Source organism: Tiliqua scincoides, chromosome 5 (genome assembly GCF_035046505.1).
Source record: "Tiliqua scincoides isolate rTilSci1 chromosome 5, rTilSci1.hap2, whole genome shotgun sequence".
NCBI lineage: Eukaryota > Metazoa > Chordata > Lepidosauria > Squamata > Scincidae > Tiliqua > Tiliqua scincoides.
Genome location: NC_089825.1, coordinates 5,190,322 through 5,213,109, shown reverse-complemented (window position 1 = coordinate 5,213,109; position 22,788 = coordinate 5,190,322). Strand labels below are relative to the sequence as shown.

Below are 22,788 nucleotides of genomic sequence, written 5' to 3'. Positions count from 1 at the left end.
TTTATAGTCAGTAAATAATTACAAAGCTTGAAAATGTTTTATTTGTCTTTGATATTAATTGTGATGTTAAAAGGAGCTCCGCCAACATATTTCCACAAGTCACACATTCTATTTCATAGAGCCACATGTGGTTCACAAGCCACAGTTTGGCCACTCCGGTATACACCATTTAAAAATAATGTTCGTAGTATGGACTGGAATTCTGCGCCTTCCTTTTCCTTCCCATTGTGCTCTGCTATCTGCAGGTAAGAAAGCAAGGTCCCAAAGAAACCAGCCTGTAAGGGCAAAGGACAACTCAATTTCTATAATATGTCACGGGAAACGAAACCCCGAAGAACGACAGCTCAAGAGCACATGTGAGTGCATTATATTTGATTTCAGAGACAGTCCAAATCGCCTCCAAAAGCAAAACAGAGAGAATTATGAACAGGGTTTTATGAGAAACCAAAAAATAGCACGCCTGGAGCAATGAATGCAATCATGGATGAGTGAGTGGCACTCCACCACTCTACAACATGCGCAACCAGATTCATTGGAATTCAATGCAAGATTAAACATTCCAGTCAACATAAGGGCAGGATTTAATGTGCTTATTTCTGTGACATTTCAGGTTCTTAACAACTGAATTAAAAAGCCCTTAGAATCAACTAATTAAGAATTAACTTCTTAAAAATCTAGTGCAAAGTCTTTAAAGCGTCCCTTTTTGTCCACACTCTGCAGAATGGAGAAAACACCAATTCCTCCATTCTCTTTAGCGACAGCACACCAGAGCAATCCTCGAGCCTGGCTACAAACATGTGCTCCTGGTTTGCCCAGTAAGTTCGCTGCCTTCATTTGGGTTTTTAGATCCATTTTCCAAGCTGACTGTCCTGCTGGGCCAAAGCAAATGCAAGAGGGTTAAACAATCAGGAACACACTTCTTGATATTTTATATTCTACTGGGGGGAAAGTCAGGAAAGTGTTTGATCTAATACTAGCCAACCCAGATTAGTTCAGGCCCCCAACACGCCTACAATGAGATTAAATCAATTGATAACCCAAACTACAAATTGGGTGGGAGAGGGGAAAGGAGTGGAAGACTAGCTGCTGGGGTTGAAAATGATAAGTTGCGTTTTACCTTTGGTCTTTGTTCCCCACCGCTACCCATTCAAAGTATGTGTTACGAGCATGGCATGGGTTTGGAGAGGAGCTTGTTATTCATGCTCAGAGACACCCAGAACCCATCCTGAACATGCCTTTACACACTCAGTTGTATTATGGCTGCTGGCAATCACCATTATCTTGCTAGAAACAGCTTACGTGGCGCTGAGGCAGAGCTGGCCCAAGACCTCCCGATGCCACAGGCTGCATACCCAATGCTGTCTCCCCTTATCCAATGATGTGCCACCCTCTGTTCTTTCCCCATTCCGGTGCTCTAAGTTTAACACTCTCCCCCCCCCACACACACACTTCTTATCTGTCCCCCTCTTCCTTTCCCAATCCAGGAAGTAGAAGGAGAAGCAGTAGCAGTGGAGCAAGTAGACAATCGGAAAGGGGTATACCTTCCACCAATCTGCTGCCTGAAGGAAAGGCTGCAGTAGACCACATGGATGGGCTGGGTTTTATTTTAAGACACTTATTGTTTTCACTGAACTGGATGGTAACTTTAGATCTCAATTTTCTAAATTAAATTTAGGAAGCAGGGGAACTTCTTTTGACAACTGGAGTGGGGCCAAGAAGTCCTGTATTACTGCACCGTCTGTTAAACTGGGATCACGGGAAAGAAACACCCCATCACTACAAGTCCCCAGTGGGAAAAAGGCAAAGGGATACAACAAGACTGTCTTCCAACTTCCCAGCAGGCCTTGCCCCTGGCCCCCTGCAACATCCGCTATGTGATCCAGAAGCTCCTTGCCGCAGGTCTCAGGGAGAAGGCAGCACAGGATCCCGCCAATCACTGCTGAGCTTCCAAAGATCACCATAGGGATGGAGTGGTGGTACTTTCCCAAGAGACCAACCAGAGGCGAGAGGATGCTGGCCACTCTGCCTATCATTTTACTCACTCCCAGTCCAGTCTGCCTGAGAAGGAAGCGAAACACAGGTGCATGTGATGTACAATGAGACAAAAAGGCAGTTTTGTTATAAGCACTGGATTGTGTTGCATAAGGCTTCCCAAACTGAGAAACACAGAGACAGTGCTCAGCTCTGGAAGAAGAGCAGTGTTTTCAGTGGCGCAGCTAGAGGGGATGCAAAGCGCTAAGTTTTGCAAGGAGCCTTACTGCAGTGTGGAAGCAACTCCTCCCTTTAGGAGTCATTCTGGGTGGTGGGAGAAGCAACTAAGATGATTACGGGGCTGGGGCACCTTCCTTATGAGGAAAGGCTACTGCGTTTGGGCCTCTTCAGCCTAGAAAAGAGACGCCTGAGGAGGGACATGATTGAGACATACAAAAATATGCAGGGGATGGACAGAGTGGATAGGGAGATGCTCTTTACACTCTCACATAATACCAGAACCAGGGGACATCCACTCAAATTGAGTGTTGGGCGAGTTAGGACAGACAAAAGAAAATATTTCTTCACTCAGCGTGTGGTCGGTCTGTGGGACTCCTTGCCACAGGATGTGGTGCTGGCGTCTAGCCTAGACATCTTTAAAAGGGGATTGGACAAGTTTCTGGAGGAAAAATCCATTATGGGGTACAAGCCATGATGTGTATGCGCAACCTCCTGACTTTAGAAATGGGTTATGTCAGAATGCCAGATGCAAGGGAGTGCACAAGAATGAGGTCTCTTGTTATCTGGTGTGCTCCTTGGGGCATTTGGTGGGCCGCTGTGAAATACAGGAAGCTGGACTAGATGGGCCTATGGCCTGATCCAGTGTGGCTGTTCTTATGTTCTTATGTTCTATGAGAAAGACAGAGGCATTCAAAAAACCCCCCCCCCGCCTCCCTGCATTTGCCTCCATTTTGTTCCCATCACCCGCAATGGCTCCAAAGAGGAGGGATCGCTTGCATGCTGCAGTTAGGCTCCCTGCAAAACAGCGCTTTGCACCCCCTCCAGCTACGCACTGAGCATTTTATACTCTCGAGAACTGACACAGATCCCCGACCCCCAGGAGGCAAAAAAAGGAGCCAAAAAGGAGCCAAAAAAAGCCACCTCAGTAGCACATAAACTGTAGCACAGGTTCTCAGGACCTGAAGGCAGCGTGGGTGGCTTCCCTCATCTCACACCTGCCAAAATTCCCATTTAAACAATGGGAGAGGCAACCGTGACACTTGAGTACTGTGGGGGGGAAACGTCAGGGCAAAACAACTTGGCTCATTTCAGACCTTCTGTGCATAGCTACGCCTGGTTCCTGATCCTGGGCAGTATCATTAAAGCAAGGAGAGGGAAACTCTCACCGGACAACAGTCAGATACAGCTCTGCGGAATACACATATGTCGTGGAGAGAGAACCAGAAATGATAAACTTCCCAGTCACGGCCAACACTGTTATTACCACCGGCAAACCTGAAGAGAAAAATCAGATCTTCTTTTAAAAGCGAACCCCAGGAAATGGCTTGATGGGAAGAGGATCAAGTTATATTCGTTCACCTGTCTACGGAATTCCCCATTTCAGTAAAGGGCAACAAAAGTGCAGTGAAGTGTCAAATGCTTTATGAAGAAGGAATGGATAGATGTGGAGGAGGGCAAGGGCTTCTTGGGCACAGGTCGCCTCATTCAGGGGGCAGAAGTAGGGCATGCTGTGACCATTACAAAAGCATTTCATACCTCTAGCGCTGAGGTATTCAATCTGTGCATCCCGCCTCCTTAGGGAGGCGTGTCTAGGCTGGGCTGGGCTGCTGTGCTGCACATGCTGCCTGCTGACTTGCTGCTTCTCTGCAGCTGTGAACTAGGTGGGTGGGGCAGCGTGAGGCTGGGAGGGCATGTGAAACATGGTGGGGGGAGGTGGGAGAGAAGGTTGGCTGGGCAGGCAAAGGTGGTTCATCTCATCATGGAGCTCTCTCCATGTGCAACCTCACCCCAAGGACTACATTTCCCAGTGTGCCCCTCGCCCTGGGCATCCTGGGATTGATCAAGGCTGGAGGAGAGAAGAGTGCAGAGGTGCTGCATCTCATCAGCACAGGGGCACTCCTGGCAGGCTTCAAAGCGGGAGGGAAGAGTAAGTCCTCCACTTGGGGAGCCCAGCCTGCTCTTAGTGTCCAAATGCCCCAGCCTGCATCCCTCCGTCTTGCCTGGGGGGAACAGGGGTGGAATCTGCATGTTGGGTGTGTGTGTGAGCAGCCCCCATCTATTTTGGGGTGAGTTGTAATCTTGCTGGGTGTGGCTGCAATCCTTTCCACACTTTCCTGGGAGTAAGCCCCACTGACTCAAATGGGGCTTACTTCTGAGTAGGCCTACATAGGCTTGGGGACTTTGTTAGCTTAACCCAGGATCTTCACCTTTCTCTTTTTCCTCCCCCTCCAAAAAAGAAAAAGCCACTCTTGATGGCTTTGTCTCCAAAAACAGATTAAAAATAAAAAATCCCCATTCCTTTTTAGCCATTCCCCTTTTTCCTCCTGCCTCCTTTTTGGGGGGGGGGGGTACTCTGTTGGCTGCTATTGTAAGACAAAAGGCACAATCCTAGTTAGGTCTACTCAGAAGTAAGTCCTATTGTGTTCAATGGGGCTTACTCTGAGGTAAGTGTGGTTAGGATTGCAGCCTCAGAGTGCTGGCAGCTGTTTTTTTGTTTCTAGTGTCTAATTATAACACCTTCATCCCCATTTTGGGGGTAACCGAGGTGAAGTGTTGTAATGGGGAGCCGTGGCCAATGGCTACAAGGATCAGGGGAGGCGCAAGCCAGAAAAGTTCAAGAACCACTGCTCTAGCCCCAAAACTTTCCACCTGGGCAGCTGAGGAGCTGCACGCCTGAGGTTGGGACAAAACCTGATCGTCCCCAGATGTCTCCCCACGGTCTGCCTGCCTCTGCTTCTCCAGGTCGGCCACCAAGGCTTCAAGGGAGCAGACGCGTTCCTTGAGTCCCTGGAGCTCCTTGCACCCAGAGGCATATAGTCATACATGTGGCACTCGATGCAAAACACTGGATAGCCCCCACCCTGCTGCTGGCTGTCTGACTGCATAGCTTTTTTATTTTGCTTGTTTTTGTTTAGGGGTACTTAAAAACCCTGCACTGGTTAGCAGCCCTCTTCTCAAGGGAAGAGAAGGACAGTGTCTGGGGCCCTGGCCTCCTCGCCCTGCTGCTGAACTCGCACAGATGCTAAACTCACGGTGGCTTACCTGGCACTTGACTTACATGTGCGCACACCCAGAAATCAGAGCATGTGAGAGCCAGGATGATGTAGTGGTTCAGCAGTTGGATTTAGAACTGGAAGATCCAGGTTCAAATCCCCACTCAGTCATGAAGCTTCCTGGGTGACCATGGTCACAACCTCACCTACCCCACAGGCTTGTTGTGAGGACAATATGGAGGGCTTTTCATCACAGCTGTATCAAGCTCCAACATAGCGCCTTCATGCTGTGACCACAAACCAAATCCTCCAAGCTGCTAGTAGCTATGGAGAGGACATCTTGCAGGCAGCATTTGTGCTAAGCCTTCTTAGGTTTCCCCCTTCCCAGCTAATAACAGCTTTGAAGGACAACTGGCATGGAGGTAGATACACACATACTGCGTACTGCAGTCTCATCTGAAATAGAGCCCCCCCCTGCATTGTTGAGATTGTAACTCCTCATGCCTTTTATCCTATCAAGGAATGCCCACATAGAGTCCAGTTTGGTCCAATGCAGGAGATGCCAACATTAGAATACGTAGAATAAAATCGACGTCCTCTGCAAATGAGACTGGGGCAGTGGGGGGACAGGCAGACCAAGAAAGCACTTCCATTGCTTGTCCTTGCATTAAAAAATAGTGTTTCTGGGGGGGGGGGGGTCAGTGGTTGGCAACCTTCAGTCTCGAAAGACTATGGTATAAGCCTACAGCACCCAGTATTCCCAGGCGGTCTCCCATCCAAGTACTAACCAGGCCTGACCCTGCTTAGCTTCTGAAATCAGACAAGATCAGGGATGTGCAGGGTAACAGTTGCTGGGGGGGGGCTCTTCCCCTTTGGAGCTCCCAAACAAATTAATGCTCTCTCAAGTCACTGACTGGAATGCCCAGCAGAGGGAGCTCCAGTGAAAGCCTGCAGGTAAAGGGAGATGGGAGACATCATGTCATTTTGGAGCCCACACTTTGCCTATATTGGCTCCAAAACAATTACTGTGGCTCAGCCTGTGAGAAACCAAGCATTGGCTGCTCAGATGTCTCCTCACGTGAGCTTCTTAGGAATCCATTACTGTCCATCGGGCCCAAGAAGTATAAGAAGTGGCATGGCATCACTAAGGTTGCTATCACCCAGTGCGGTATGGTGCCCCCCCCCCGGACCTCCTCCCGTTTCACACAGCCTGCTTTGGACCCACTCCCTTGCAGCTCATATTCACCACTGATCTCCAAAAGCAGCCATGCAAAGTGCCCTTCAATAAAATATGTGGAGCACACAAGGCACTTGGAGCCTGGCAGTTCTCAAACTGTGGGGTTTTTGGTGGTTGGTGGGCCGACGCTACCTGGATGCCTTGCAGCCTTGCATTCCTGGGTGCGACAAGGCCACTGCAGCTGATGAAGTGGGTCATGGCAATCGAAAGTTTGCGAACCACTGAATTCTTATATTCCAATAGAGACCAAAGTCAGCCATGCAGGTGACCAAGGAAGTTATTTAGGAGGTGAGTTACGGCAGTCCAGAATTTCCACCAATGGTGGATTTGCCAAAAAAAAAAAAAAAAAAAAAAGCCATCTGGCACATTTAAGCACTGCCCCAAATGGCAAAGCACAGCATGCAAGCTACTTGCTACAAGACTGCCAGCACATGGCGCAATTTGAGCTTGAGTCCACCTGCCTTCTGTTCATTTCTACACCGGCTTTTAGTGGTTTTTGCTGGATCAGATCAAACCTTTTGGAATGATAGTGATGAGAAGGCACATGGTTCCACCCAGGAGCAAGCTGAAAGCCTGGCATTTCTTTCTCCCAAACCACTGGAGCAGGAAGATACACAAAAAACGAGCTGGTATTTCAACAGCCCCGAAGATGAGCTGCGTCAGGTAGATATTTAAGCCAAAACTGCCCACATTGAGGCTTAGTCCATAGTATGCCAAACCATTAACAAACCTAGAAAGGCAAAAAAAATGAATGCTTTAAAGCAGCAGTGAGGTGCATGGTCTGCACACACACACACTCCTCCCCACAACTACTTAACAGAATTAAGTTCTAGATTTTAAGTTTCTAGTCCTCCTGGATGCAAGAAAATTTTGCAAATGTGACGAAAAAGGATGTATATTTTAGCAAGATTATGTGCCTAATGTGAAATGGTACAGGGTTTTTGTTTTTGTTTTCTAATTGACATGCACAGATTCTTATTTATTTAAAATATTTCTAGGCTATCTTTCAACCCCATGTTTTTTACCCTTGAGACAGGTTATCAAGGCATCTGACAATGTTCCATGAAACAATATTAAAACCAATTCAAAACAGTGATCCAGACAAAACAAAAAGGTCTTAACTGCCCACTTGAAGGAGGCAGCATAGAGGCCACCCTGGTTACATGAGAAAGAGAGTTCTTTATTCAGGGGGCCATCACTGAAAAAGCCCTGCATTGCTTTCCCACCGGCCATACCTGAGGACATGAAGCAAGGTCCCTAACAATGACTCCCGAAGGCCTGCAAGTTGATGTTATGCAGAGTCAAACCTGTGGTCAGGGTGGGAATCTTCCTAGCCTTGCCACCTGGGTTCCAAACCAGGGACCACTTGATTGCAAGGCAGGCACCTGACCAGTGATGTTGCTAAGGAGGTGCGGGGGTGTGGGCTGCACCAGATGATGCACACGGGGGTGACACCACTACTGGCCAAACTTTTTTTTTTAATCTTGGTATTTACAAATAAAACCATCATGTTATATATCATTTGATGCATAATTTCATGCAGAATGCAATGAAGCAAACCGTGCTGATATATCTCTATTATATCAAAAGTTATAGCCAAAAAAACCAGTGGGAGTGGGGCAATAGTACATCACCACGCCCACCAGCCAGGGTGTTGCCCCACCCCCTGCATGGGAGGAGGTCCATTATGGGGGTTTCATGCTGGCCTCCTGTACCGGGTGATGCAAACCCTAGTGACACCATTGCACCCGACCGCTGCTGTCAACTTCATAGGCTTACCAGATGGATGATATGACAGCTGTCACCTTCCTCAGGTGTGGACTCCTGAAGAGCTCCAGCACACTTCCCGACTTGGCCTTCTTTTCTGGCTTCAGCTTTTGCAAGAGAGGAGAGCCACGTCACACACTCACAGGAGGGGAAAATCACCCAGGTCACCTGCCTTTCTTGTTCTCTGACTCGCCTGCCCCAGGCTGCCCTGGCGAGGCATTTTGATCATCAGATCGCCAGGACGCCTGAGTGATGTTTAAGGAAACAGGACAGGAGGTATCTGGAGAGCTCTCCTTGTGCCAGTCATCAGAACTTAGAGCAGTGATTTTCAACCAGTGTGCCACAAAAGGTCCGCAGATGTGCCACGGGTGTTTGAAAATCACAGAAAATCTCTTCCAGGTTCTGCAACTCTGGGCATCTGGCTATAGTAAGGAACTCTTCGTCCATGGGCTTTGCGGAATCACCCAGAGTCTACTAGAAGCTATAAATTACATCACAGCAAGCAATAGAGAAGGCCACAGAGATCAGTGCGCCGTGAGAAGGAAAACATTGGAAATTACTGACTCAGAGGATGTGACACAGAGACCCAAGATAAGAAGAGGAGCTAATAAGAGTTATGTGCGTACACCTCTGTTTTCCCCCACCCGGAATGGCTCCAAAGGAGAGGGGGAGGGGCTTACATGCTGCGGTGAGGCTCCTTAGTGCTTTGCATCCCCTCTAGCTATGCCACTAATTACACACACCACAGCTAGGTTTCCAGTGTTCCCTCCACCAAAGGAAGCCAAGCCCAGGTGCCACAGTCCCTGGAATTTGGCACCACTCAGAGAAGTGGGGAGTATGCAGCAATATTGTGGGGAGGGGGCAGTCCGCTGACTCACCCACACCATCTTTTGGACAGGTGGGTCATGCAAAATGTACTTGCTCATGGATCACCCATCATGATTAGCAAGAGCAGCTTTGAATGTGCACCAAGACCTGTCGGACTTTGCCCCCTAGTGGTATACAAAAAGGTCCTGCCCAACTCTCCTGCAGTTTCTGCCTGTCTTATTGGGGCAGCACCACCACCTCATTTGGCCATGGTGCAGGGGGCTACCACCAACTTTCATAGTAAGAGAAGGTCTCACTAAGGAGGCAGGGGAGGTTGTTAAGGCCACTGCAAGCTCCAAGCAAAGCAGGGTGGCCTTTTGGCTGCATCTGTTTGGGATGCAAGTGGATAGCCCACCCACTAGGAAATAAGTCACCTTGCTCGTTTGCTTTACTGTCAGGACAAGTTCCAGTAAAGAAAGGGGCAGGGCACGCTTATTTTTCCTGCGTTGTGTCCATTACCCCAACTCACCAGAAACCAAAGGGTTGCAAGTCCCTGATTCCACCCCACAGCCAGAGAGCTCCAACCCCAAGGCCCAAGTCTAGCTGAAAGGTAGAGAGGGAAACCCACACAAAAATAAACAGGAAACACACAGACTTGTATGACTGTAAACCTGGAAAAGTGTTCTTCCTCCTTTTCCACCCCATTGCCAGAATGTCTGGAATAGGCCCCAAGTTCTCCCTTCCAACCACCCTTTTCACCATATATTGATCTTGTGAAATTACCTCCCACAGAGAATGATGAGATACAAATCCCTGCCTTCCTCACCTGATCTAACAGCTTCTGTGGGATGGTCCGCTTGTTCATAGTGGCTGCCTTCTGCAGGAGCTTTTTGGCTTCCTCCACCTTCCCTCTTGTCACAAGCCAGCGAGCAGATTCAGGAAGAACCCTGAAAAAGATCTGAATGTACAACTGGACCAAGTAACTTCAATTTTTGTGTATTATCAAAGAAGGATGGGCTTTAGCAAGCCAAGATGTAAATCTGTCCTAAGGTGGGCATGAAGGAAGTTTGCACAGATTGCTAAAGATGTATAAGTTAATGTTAAAGAAATATTTGTGTCCTTTAGAGAATTTCAGAAGCAGGATGTGTGCCAGAAAAGCAACAGGTAGAAGATACTGAAGGAGTAAAAAGAGAAAGTGACACAGAAGCTCAAGGAAGGAATTCTTGGTTGATTATCTCAACCTGAACTGGGGCAACTGTCAAAATCTTTGGCAAAACAGAGCGGACCAAGCTTTAAAAGGAACTTACAAATTTAAAGAATGAGACATCATTAAGGCCAGATGACATTTCACCCAGGAGTCCCTGAAGTGTCCAAGTGTGAAGTTATAGAATTTTTATTACAAATTCACCTGCCTTGTGACCAGAAGATTGGAAATACAATTGAAACTGGCCTTCTCTCATCTTCCTTGGACTCTGGGGAAAGGGAGCATTTAATTACCCCAATGTACATTGCATGTGGGAAGGGCAGCATGCATTATAGTTCACGATACTATCTATTACAGTCTCATGTATTACTCACCATAGGTAGAAAAAGAAACAAAAGATAGGGGCTGATCCAGCAACCTGCAGCATCCTCCAGTCGCGAATGACATAAGCTACACCAGCCAGAATCATTTGCCCCGTGGCAAAACCCAGGTGGCCAACGATGAGAGCATGGGGGCGATAGGCAACCCCTACCCATTCGGTACCTAAAGAGCATTAAGAGACACTGCGAGGACTTTCTAGCACACGAATATCCTGTCTACCGGCAAAAGCAGAGGAAGAAAACAGAGGTGTGCTATTCATGCTGCTGAAGCTGAAAGGGGATTTCAACAAGCCAAAATGTCTCATTCAAAAGATGCACATTTCCAAAAGCAAATTTTAATTCTAGGAATGCTTCCCACCTTCTGGGAATGCATGAATTTGTGACTTGTGTTTTCACAAAGGACTCATTGGTGGTAAGTTTGCACGTAACCACTAAAATGTAAGGTTCTGCATGCATGCTTGCGTATTTTTGTTCATATCTTGCCACCGATGTACACGGCCATTTAGAGTTCCATTTAATGTTAGATTTAGAGTTAGAGTCAGCAACACAGACTGTCTGTTCCAAGGGTTTTACAGATAGTGGGAAAACAAAGGGCAAATGCCACTATGCATACTTAGAGCTTGCTTACAGGTGGAAAACAGGATTAAGACCCAATCCTAACCAACTTTCCAGCACCAAGGCAAGGGCAGTGCAGCTCCAAGATAAGGGAACAAACATTCCCTTACCTTGAGGAGGCCTCCCTGACTGCCCCCCATCTGCAGGATGCCACACATGCCCCATTGGCACTGCAGTGTCAATGTGGGCAAGTTGGTTAGGATTTGGGCCTAAGAGGATATATGGGAGCAGAAGACCTTCAATTAGCTGTGGGTGGTAGGGTTGATGGCAGGGTTGGTGCCAGGCTCTGGAAGATCCAGGGGAAAACCCTGCACTGGTCCCCCATGGTGCGCTGAGGTGACCACCACCACCACATGGCGCGCGCAGACAGACAGACAGACAGACACACACACACACACACAGACAGAGACACACACACACACATACACACACTGTCCCTGGGAAAGATAATCGAGGCAGTCAGTGGACGTCTCTCTCCCAGCACCATAAGAAAAGCCCCGCTGGATTAGGCCACAGACCCATCTAGTCCAGCTTCCTGTATCTCACCATGGCCCACCAAATGCCTCAGGGAGCACACAAGGCAACAAGAGACCTGCATCCTTGTGTCATTCCTTGCACCACCCAAAGGGGACAATCACTAACCCATCCCCCCCAAAAAAAGATGAAGACAGAACATTTGGCCTCACTGAATCACTGTCTCCTGCCCTTCCATTGCTCAGACTTTCTCCCCCACTATTGAAGCCCAGTTGGCTCCATTTGGGAGGTGCACAGAGAAAGTGGCCCAAGAGCAAAGTTGTCACCCAAGGCTTCCTGCCACAGCGGAACAGAAACTGTGGCCACAACCTGTGAACCAAATGTGAATGCTTTGCAAAACATGAGTAATGGGTTGAGAGTGGGGCACACAAAAAGCCTTCCTGGCTAATGGGAAGAGCCCAGAAGCTCCTTGCAATCCTCTCTTTACCCAGCGCCTTATGCAGTAGCATAGCAAGGGGTGGAGTCGATCCACTCTGGGTACTAGCCGCTAAGGGGGCACCAGTACTGCCTTCCCCACCTCCACCAACATGTGGCCACCCTCGATGACAGCCAGTAGCAGTTGGAAGTCCTGATCCCTAGTGGAGATTAGACCCAAGTAGGTGACGTCCACATTTCCCTGCACTGACACAGTGAGACCAGATCACTCTTTCATTTAAAAACTTCCCAAACAGACACCCAAAGAAGAAGTTTCCCTTTTGCACCTGGCAAAACCACTTTCAGTTCAAAAACTCTGCAAAGTGTTGAAAGGATCTTACTTAAAGCTAGACTGCTTATGGTATCTCCAGTCACACCAGCACCCACCAGAAATCGGAACACACAGTAGAGGCTGAAATGCGGAACAAAGGCTGCCGCAACCCCAAATGTGCCCATGAGTAGCAGGGACAGCATCACAGTTGGCTGCCGACCAAACCTGGAAGGAAGAAGGCGGGGCTCATTTAATGGGTTTAGAGACTGCCCATCAACTACATCTTCAAAGCCGACTAAAGGGATTGTCATTTTTGTGGTTACTGTAAGCTTATTCTTCTAACACAGTGGCTGAAACCCTGTAGGCAGTGGTATAACTAGAGGGGGTGCAAAGCACTAAGTTTTGCAGGCGCCTGATTGCTGCCTGGAATAACTTCGAAGGGGAGAACGAGGGGCCCCTTGAATGCTGCGGTGAAGCTCCCTGCTCTGCACCCCCTCTAGCTACACCACAGAGCCAGACCACAGAGCTGTGTCTAGTTCCTTTATAGCACTCCGCCCTCCCGATCATCACTGGCCATATTCCTGCTCAGTGCCACCTCAAGTATTGGGCTTGTTTGTTGGCAACCTTCAGTCTCGAAAGACTCTGGTATCACGCTCTGATTGGTGGTTCTGGAACAGCGTCTAGTGTGGCTGAAAAGGCCGATTTGGGAGTGACAATCCCTTCCACACCAGGAGCAAGTGCAGTCTGTCCCTGGTTTGTCTCCCTGGCTATGAGCCTTCCTTCTTTGCCTCTTTGCCTCAGACTGTTGGCAAAGTGTCTCTTCAAACTGGGAAAGGCCATGCTGCACAGCCTGCCTCCAAGCGGGCTGCTCAGAGGCCAGGGTTTCCCACCTGTTGAGGTCCACTCCTAAGGCCTTCAGATCCCTCTTGCAGATGTCCTTGTATCGCAGCTGTGGTCTACCTGTAGGGCGCTTTCCCTGCACGAGTTCTCCATAGAGGAGATCCTTTGGGATCCGAACATCACCCATTCTCACGACATGACCGAGCCAACGCAGGCGTCTCTGTTTCAGCAGTGCATACATGCTAGGGATTCCAGCTCATTCCAGGACTGTGTTGTTTGGAACTTTGTCCTGCCAGGTGATGCCGAGAATGCGTCGGAGGCAGCGCATGTGGAAAGCGTTCAGTTTCCTCTCCTGTTGTGAGCGAAGAGTCCATGACTCACTGCAGTACAGAAGTGTACTCAGGACACAAGCTCTGTAGACCTGGATCTTGGTATGTTCCGTCAGCTTCTTGTTGGACCAGACTCTACCACCTCTTTATTTGCTACTACTGTTTTACTTGACACTGCTCCCTATTCATAATGTTGCTGCTGTGATTTATGGTGATTGTACCACTTTAAATTGTGTCATGTGATCTGTAAGTGATTCATTTTTAAGATGGGAATTATTAGTTGTGTGGAGGTCTGGAAAGGCAGAGTATAAATCTTTTAATAAATAAACTACAAAGTATGTGCTTCAGACATAAGTTGTGCCCAATCATGCTCCCTCCCAAGAGTTAGGAAGGCTCCCACTGGCCTCTAAGGGCCCTTTTCTGAAAAGATGCCACCCCTTTTGCATTACCCTGGATCCCTCATTCTCCAGGCTGGGTTTCCTCTCTCTTACTTGTCACTCAATGTACCGAACACCAGCGCTCCAGTGAGAAGTCCAAGCATATGAATAGATAGGGAGATGTCAATCAGATCTTTCCGATCGCACACCAGGTCAAACTGAAAAGAGAAAGAAAGGGGGATTCAGAAGTTGCTCGTGCCCTGGCAACATTGCACATGTGATTGGCCAAGCCATGTTTGTGTACGCAGAGAAGCTGCCAAACTCCAAGTTGGCCCATCAGGTCCTCTAGCCCAGTAGCACTGTATTGTGTGGACTGGCAAGATCTGCTCCAAAGTTCCTTTATCAAGAGATGCCAGCAACAGCTGTTGGGATCATCTAAGGTGCCCCATCATCCAACATCTGACTTGTTCAACCACTTGGTACCAAATTCTGGACAAACACACATATGAGCAACCCAGTGCTGGCAATCTTACAATCACTGCAAGTTGAGGCTTGTTCAACTCATTTTACATCATTCATTTTATTCTGTTATTATCAAGAGTTTTGTGTGTCACCTTTTTGCCTTCTGAAAGGTGACACACAGAACTGACAGCAACTTGGCATCAGCACTGCTGGGGAGGGGGGGGCCTGATCTTTTTTTCCAAGGGCTCAGGACTTCTGAACCATGTCTAGCTCTCTGCCCCTTTCCATCTATATTGCAGGAGCCAGAAATGCATGCTCTAGCTAGATCTAACCAAAGGATACTGAGATCCTTACTGGTACAGAGCAATTTCTGCAGGGGGCACTCCTAGCTGCAAACACAGCCTTGATGACTAGTAGCAGGAGTTGTGACGTATCACAGAGGGGCTCCACCACACACAGCCCACTTTAACTGGAGCTGAACTACAGGCTGACCTTCATTCATTACTGATTTGCTTGCAGTGCAATATAGAAGCACCTGGTGTAGCAGCATTTTTAACCCCATACTAAAGTCAGGTTCTTAAAGATATAAAAACCAAGCTGGCTTGAGTAAGATTAAAAATGCAGCTGTATTATGTAAACATTGTTTTCTAACTTTGGAGGGGAGGAATAGACAATAATACATCAGTGCGGGGAGAGGACAGACAGAAACTGAATTTCCCATCTAGCAACTCTGGTCCTTGGGATCTCAGAAGTCTTTCAACTGGACCTGGTAGATACTCTAGGGTTGCAATCCTATCCACACTTACCAGGGAGTAAGCCCCATTGACTATAATGGGACTTTCTTCCGAGTATATGTGCATGGGAATGTGCCCTTAGTTTGTCTTCAACAGCCAGACACAGCCAGCTTCCAAATAAAGAGCTCAGACCCATATGACAGAGGGAGCTTATAAACCTGCAGCCTTCCTTGTATGTTAATGGCGGGGGATATAATTGTTCAGTAGTAAGGAAAATGTCCTCTGCGCCTGCCAGGGATTGAATCTGAGATCCTTTGCACGCAAAGCACGTGGTCCACCATTTTGCAACATACAATTCATTCCACAAAGTCAGTGGTGTAGCTAGAGGGGGTGTAAAGCACTAAGTTTTGCAGGAAGCCTTACTGTGGCATGCAAGTGGCCCCTCCCATTTGGAGACATTCCAGGCAGTGGGAGCAAAACTGAGGTGAATGCCTGGAATGGCTTTGAAGGGGAGGGACAGGGACCACTTGCACACCATGGTGAAGTTCCCTACAAAACTCAAGGCTTTGCACCCCCTCTAACTATGCCATCGCACAAAGTAATATATAAGTAACAGCCTTTCTAATGTTTCATGTTGGCAGCCTTGAGTCTTGAAAGACTACGGTATCACGCTCTGAATGGTGGTTCTGGAACAGCATCTAGTGTGGCTGAAAAGGCCGATTCGGGAGTGACAATCCCTTCCACACTGGGAGCAAGTGCAGTCTGTCCCTGGTCTGTCTCCCTGGCTATGGGCCTTCCTTCTTTGCCTCTTTGCCTCAGTCTGTTGGCCAAGTGTCTCTTCAAACTGGGAAAGGCCATGCTGCACAGCCTGCCTCCAAGCGGGCCGCTCAGAGGCCAGGGTTTCCCACCTGTTGAGGTCCACTCCTAAGGCCTTCAGATCCCTCTTGCAGATGTCCTTGTATCGCAGCTGTGGTCTACCTGTAGGGCGCTTTCCCTGCACGAGTTCTCCATTGAGGAGATCCTTTGGGATCCGGCCATCACCCATTCTCACAACATGACCGAGCCAATGCATAATGTTTCATAATTTATTATCATTGACTATTTTCTTATATTCCCTATGGTGATATTGCAACATTACCCATGAAGTACACAAACATCAAAGTCTATTGAAAAGAAAACAAGGAATTCAAACCTGCATGACCAATGATGGCTCTTGCTGTGAATGGTACACCCATCCATCATGGCATTTTTCAGTAGCATTAAGTCCATATCGTACAATGGCGTCAAGATCCAGGTCCACTGGAGTGTACATAAAACATTCTTCAAGAGTCCCATCTGGCTTTCTCGGAATAGTCAAGTCTCTCTTCTTCGGTCAGATTCAAGCTGATGGCATTGAACCAGCTTGTGTTGCAATAATGGGGTCCCTGCTCAACCATGAGCAGCTGGCCAAACACTTGAAAAGCCACAGTAGGAGCAGTCAGAGTGATTAACAGCACCAGCCAGAACTGGAATCTACCAAAATCATCTAGTGCTTTGATGACTTCCCCCACATCCGTCATTGTGCAGTTCTTTCCACCTTTCCTCTGCGGCTACAATTCTGCACTGAATTCTGCACTGAATTGCAAAAGGCACTGAGAGCCTTTTTTAGTTGGTTTCTGCAATTAATGTTTAAACCCAAAATAAACTTTGGGATTGTATTCAGCAACAGAAAGAGTTAATAATCACTAGATGCTTTGTTAATACAGTCCAATGCAAGATGTGCCACACTTATGCAATCACACTGCATAATATCCTGTCCTAAAGTTAGTTGGCAACCATCAGTCTTGAAAGACTCTGGTATTGCGCTCTGCATGGTGGTCCTGGAACTGCATCTAGTGTGGCTGAAAAGGCCGATTCGGGAGTGACAATCCCTTCCACACCGAGGATGCATACCGAGGATGCATCGGAGGCAGCGCATGTGGAAAGCGTTCAGTTTCCTCTCCTGTCGTGTGCAAAGAGTCCATGACCCACTGTAGTATAGAAGTGTACTCGAAGCAAGCTCTGTAGACCTGGATCTTGGTATGTTCTGTCAGCTTCTTGTTGGACCAGACTCTCTTTGCAAGTCTGCCCTACAACATAGTAGCAAAGAACATTGCGTTCCTGCAGAAGTGAAGGCTGACCATTAGAATGCACAGCTGTCTATCACAGTGATTTGCAACCTCTTTCATCTCATGGCACATTGACAAGGTGATCAAATTTTCAGGGCACACCATCAGTTTTGGGACAATTGACAAGGCACACCATGCTGCTGGTGAAGGGCTCACATCCCCCAATGGCCATACTAATAAATGACCCTCCCCCAGCACACCTGTGAACCATCCACGGCACACCAGTGTGCCACAGCACAGTGGTTGAAAACTGCTGGTCTATTGAGAGGAGAAATTAACATGGTCCACACTAAATTTTAGATGATTTCTGTTCATCAGGTGTTTTTTTAAAAAGGGTAATATTAATAGGGCCTGAAGCTTGCTTGAGCCATTTGTAATGAAATACATTTTTATCAAAACAGAATGCATCTGAGCAAGTTCTGGCAGACAAAATCTTGTGGCCCCTCTTTACGGACTCCCCTCTTTGCTGCAACCAACCAACACAGCTTCCCATTAAAAATCTTAATACACAGTGCAATCCTATGCATGCTTTCTCATCAGTCCTATTGTGTTCAATTTGACTTACTTTCAGGAATCTATGCATAGGATGACAGCCACACTGCCGTTTCTCTGAAGTGTGAGAGTTTCCAGCATAGGAAAAAGTGACCTCATCAGTGAGGAAGACCCCCTTTTAATTTTGTTTTCACTACATTTGAAAATAGTTTGCACGTCACAGTAACACATCTGAGCAAGGCTCATCATGTTGAAAATTCAGTCTATAAGAGCCCAGCATTCTGAACCACAGGGAGTCGAGGCGCAGCTAACCAGATGCATTTTGGGAATTGGAGTTGATTGATCAGATATCTGGGTTGCTGATCTCTGTGTAAAAGCATGTTCGGTGTCTGTTCACTTTCCCAAGCCTTTAAAATAATCAACATCTTTGATGAGCCTGGTCTAGCAGACCGGATGGCACCACCCTCTTCCACCCACATGTTGTTGTTTTATAGCCTTGTCTTCCTCCTCTGAATATATGACTTGCAAGCTAGCAGCAGAGGTCAGAACCCTTGTATGCTAGTGTCAGAAAATGCAGTGTAAACTATCTATTGATTCAACAGTAGTCCAGAATGCATTGCAACGTTGGCATAAACAGGCAGGCTTGACTCAAACAGGGCTGCCTGGCATAGTCTATGATGACAGATACAGCTTATGATTTTAGGTATATAAACGCATCTACATACATTATATGCATATAAAGGCATGTAGAGTAGCCAAGCAGAATGTGAGATCCCAGGTTCTCCAAAATCCTACATATAAAACAGTGGTTCCTATAAAATGTTTACCCTGCACATTCCTGATCTTGTCTGATCTCGGAAGCTAAGCAGGGTCAGGCCTGGTTAGTACTTGGATGGGAGACCACCTAGGAATACCGGGTGCTGTAGGCTTATACCATAGTCTTTCGAGACTGAAGGTTGCCAACCAATACTATGGGACCCATTTTTTAGAATGAGAATCTGTGGGGACCCACCGGAAGTGATGTCATGACCAGACATGACATCATCAAGCAGGAAAATTTTTTAACAATCCTAGGCTACAATCCTACCCACACTTAACCCAGGAGTAAGTCCCATTTACTATCATTGTTAAAAGCATATACATAGTAGCCTGTTAAAAGTACAGATGTACTTTTTCCCATTTTCCCCAAATGCAATCACACTATGGCAGCCATTTTCAACCACTGTGCCATGGCCTCAGGTGTGCCGCACGAGTTTGGTGGAGGGTCATTTATTAATAGGCCCATTGGGGGATATGCCCCACACCAACAGCATGGTGTGCCTCGACAGTTGTCCAGAAACTGATGGTGTGCCTTGACACTTCTAGTACCTTGTCAGTGTGCCATGAGATGAAAAAGGTTGAAAATCACAGCACTATAGTAGCATCAAGTCTAATATATTTAAAAATATTGAAATAAATGGGGACCCACCTGAAACTGGCTTGCGCCCCATCTAGCGGGTCCCGACCCACACTTTGAGAAACACTGCTATAAAAAAGAGCAAGCTAGCTTGAACTACTGCATTCCATGTTCCACCACATCGCTGCCTCCTCCTTTGGCCCCCCGGGAGTGAAAAGGAGAATGGACTCCACACCGAGGGAACCCCAGTAATTGGGCTGTTTGGACCTCCTTTTTGGTCTTCCCCTTTCTGGTGGGAATATCAACCCCTTTTCCAGAGACACCCAGGGGACTGTGGAGTCAGGATCAGCGACTGCACTGCGTTTTGTCCCCATCTTCCCCATCACTGAACAGCAGGCTATAGCAGCCTCACCGATTCTCACAGAGTCTCTTGCAACTTGTAAAATCAAAGACCAGTATTTGGGCTTTTTGTTGTTGGTTCATGAATATTTGTGCTTGCAGTAGAAAAATTAATAAACACATCCAATTTATGCAGTAACATGTTAACAGAAGAACAGCCCTGCTGGATAAGGGCCACCTAGTCCAGCTTCCTGTATCTCACAGTGGCCCATCAGATGCCTTCAGGAGCACATAGGACACTTGCATCCTTTTGCAACTTCCTGTTCAATTCCCTTGCACCTAGCATTCTGAGCAATTCCCTTACACCAAGCATTACACCTACTTCTAAAACCAGGAGGTTGTAGCTCCTGTTGGTGTTTTATAGCCAACAAGTCCTGGATGTACTTTTCCTCCAGAAATCTGTCCAATCCCCTTTGAAAGGTACCTAGCCCAGACGCCATCACCACATCCTGTGGCAAGGAGTTCCACAGACTAACTCTCACGACACTCAATTTAAGTGGATGGCCCCTGGTTCTGGTGTTGTGCATCCCTCTATCCATCCACTGCATAATTTGCATTGAGTTAATTCGGAGGCAAGCCTGATCAATGCAGACAAAGTTGGAGTCAGATTTCCCAACAGATAAACAACTGCATACTCTGAACTTCTGTCTCTTTATGCAGTGTAAATGATCTACAACATGTCTGCTCTTAAAGTTGTTTCATTATAAAGCTGATGACAAAAAAAATTCAATTCCTGGCCAGGGCCACTGTTTGGGTGGCATTTTCATGTTCTCTTCATGTCCACATGGGTTTCCTCATAAGAACGTAAGAACAGCCCCACTGGATCAGGCCATAGGCCCATCTAGTCCAGCTTCCTGTATCTCACAGCGACCCACCAAATGCCCCAGGGAGCACACCAGATAACAAGAGGCCTCATCCTGGTGCACTCCCTTGCATCTGACATTCTGACATAACCCATTTCTAAAATCAGGAGGTTGCGCATACACATCATGGCTTGTACCCCATAATGGATTTTTCCTCCAGAAACTTGTCCAATCCCCTTTTAAAGGCATCCAGGCCAGATACTATCACCACGTCCTGTGGCAAAGAGTTCCACAGACCAATCACACGCTAAGTAAAGAAAGATTTTCTTTTGTCTGTCCTAACTCTCCCAACACTCAATTTTAGTGGATGTCCCCTGGTTCTGGTGTTATGTGAGAGTGTAAAGAGCATCTCTCTATCCACTCTGTCCATCCCCTGCATAATTTTGTATGTCTCAATCATGTCCCCACTCAAGCGTCTCTTTTCTAGGCTAAAGAGGCCCAAATGCTGTAGCCTCTCCTCATAAGGAAGGTGCTCCAGCCCAGTAATCATCTTAGTCACTCTCTTTTGCACCTTTTCCATTTCCACTATATCCTTTTTGAGATGTGGCAACCAGAACTGGATGCAATACTCCTGGTGTGGCCTTACCATCGATGCTCAGGCCCGGAAAGCTCACATTCACTTCAATGTTTAATAGTAGAAGTGTTCTGGGTCTTTATTCAGAGGTTGGGTGATGTTTCTATGACCTGAAATATGCTTCTAGGGCAAGAGGCAGTGCCACCATTGCAGCCAGACATATATTCCTGGAACACAGTGCAGTTAGAAGATCACTGGTTTTGCAGCATTATTCAGCCTTCTCTGTACTGGTACTTTGAACAGACTGAATTTTACTTTAAGTTTTGCCATCTTTTCTTAGAACAGCGGGGCAGGAAGGACAAGAAAGAAACAAATCTGCAGTGATCCTCTTTTTAAGTTTGCACTCTGGGGAGCTTCTTTGGATACGGTGAAAGAGGGAGAGAAGTATTTAAAATACAAGTCAGCCCTAAAAACTTAGCCCCCTGAAACAAACACAGCAAACCCACCTTGTGGCAATGGACAATTTGTTTTTTATTGATTAAAAACTAGAGAAGTACATGCAGTAAAGATACAAAGTCAAAGAAAAAAGGCTGAATATTTTACATCTCATTAAAATCTACAGTACATCAAAATTGTGTAGAGGTTCCTGTTATAGTAATACATCATCATCATCATCGACTAAGATTTTCTTTTAAAAAAAATACCAACTGATTTCTAGGTTCAAGTTCAGAATTTACTCAAAATAAAAACCCTCCAACCTATAAGGGTAAAAAAGGTTAGAAATAATTTCTTGGCAAAAAATGATTGGCACTTTTGAACCTCAAGAACAAAAAAACGTTGTCTAGCGCTTTGAGTACCCCAAGCGAGACACAGAACAATGACTATCAAGAGACGTGTGCCTAGAAATCTAAAAGCAAGAGTTGAGGATCAGAAAAAATATATATAAGGAAACTTAAACCTCAGTGTGGATACTTTTGTCCTCTAGAACTGGGTTAGGCAGAGATGGGAGTAAATAAATAGATACTGGATTATTTCACTGAAATCCCTACTCCAGTGAGAAGGACAAGGTATGCGTGGCATGCAGGCAAAAGTGAAGTAATACTGTACCAGAATAATTTGGTCTCCATGGCCGAAGGTGGGGAAGGCAAATGCATGGGTGGGAAGGGTGAACTGCATGTTCCCCAAGCTGCGACCACCCCAGGTCTCAAGGACAAGACCACATGCACCAACTTTTCACATTAGGGGCTGGGATTTGAAGCAAGCTCTGTTCAACTTTAGTGACGTGACATCACAGGCTCCAAAGGACTTCTTGCCAGCCATAAGGAGGCAAGAATTTCAGAAAGTGTGATTGCGATGGAGCCTCCGAGGGCCACTCCATCAATGTGAGGATCCCTCACCCCTGTCAGAGGCACACCAAAACAGCTGTCCAGGGATATTCATTCTTGCTTCTCCCACAAGGTTGCTTCCCCCAATTTAGAACCACCCACAACTTCCATGAATGTGGACTGCAACATGCTCTCTCATAAGCTGACAAGCATAAAGGAGGAACGCTTACTAGTGCTTTAGGAGGGCTAAAGTGGGGACTGCCAAAACTTCTAACATGCACATAATTCAAATAGAACCCTTATTTCATTCTGTGCCCACCCACCCCAATCCCTATCATATTCACCACTATATTTGCGGTCTTCCCCTTTCCTGTTCTTTCATCATTTTGTCTCCATAGTATAGTAATTTTGTGTGTGTGAACTATTGGGAGATCTTGCCAATATTAAAAACTACAGGCTTACAAAAAATTATAAAAA

The 22,788-nt window shown here is 46.9% G+C and overlaps 2 pseudogenes; one reads left to right on the top strand and one right to left on the bottom strand.

Annotated features, from left to right (window-relative positions):
• Positions 1 to 787: 787 nt before the first annotated feature.
• On the bottom strand, positions 788 to 16,734 carry LOC136651262 (solute carrier family 22 member 13-like; annotated as a pseudogene).
• A 1,890-nt stretch (positions 16,735 to 18,624) lies between these two features.
• Positions 18,625 to 18,743, top strand: LOC136654478 (5S ribosomal RNA; annotated as a pseudogene).
• Positions 18,744 to 22,788: the final 4,045 nt, after the last annotated feature.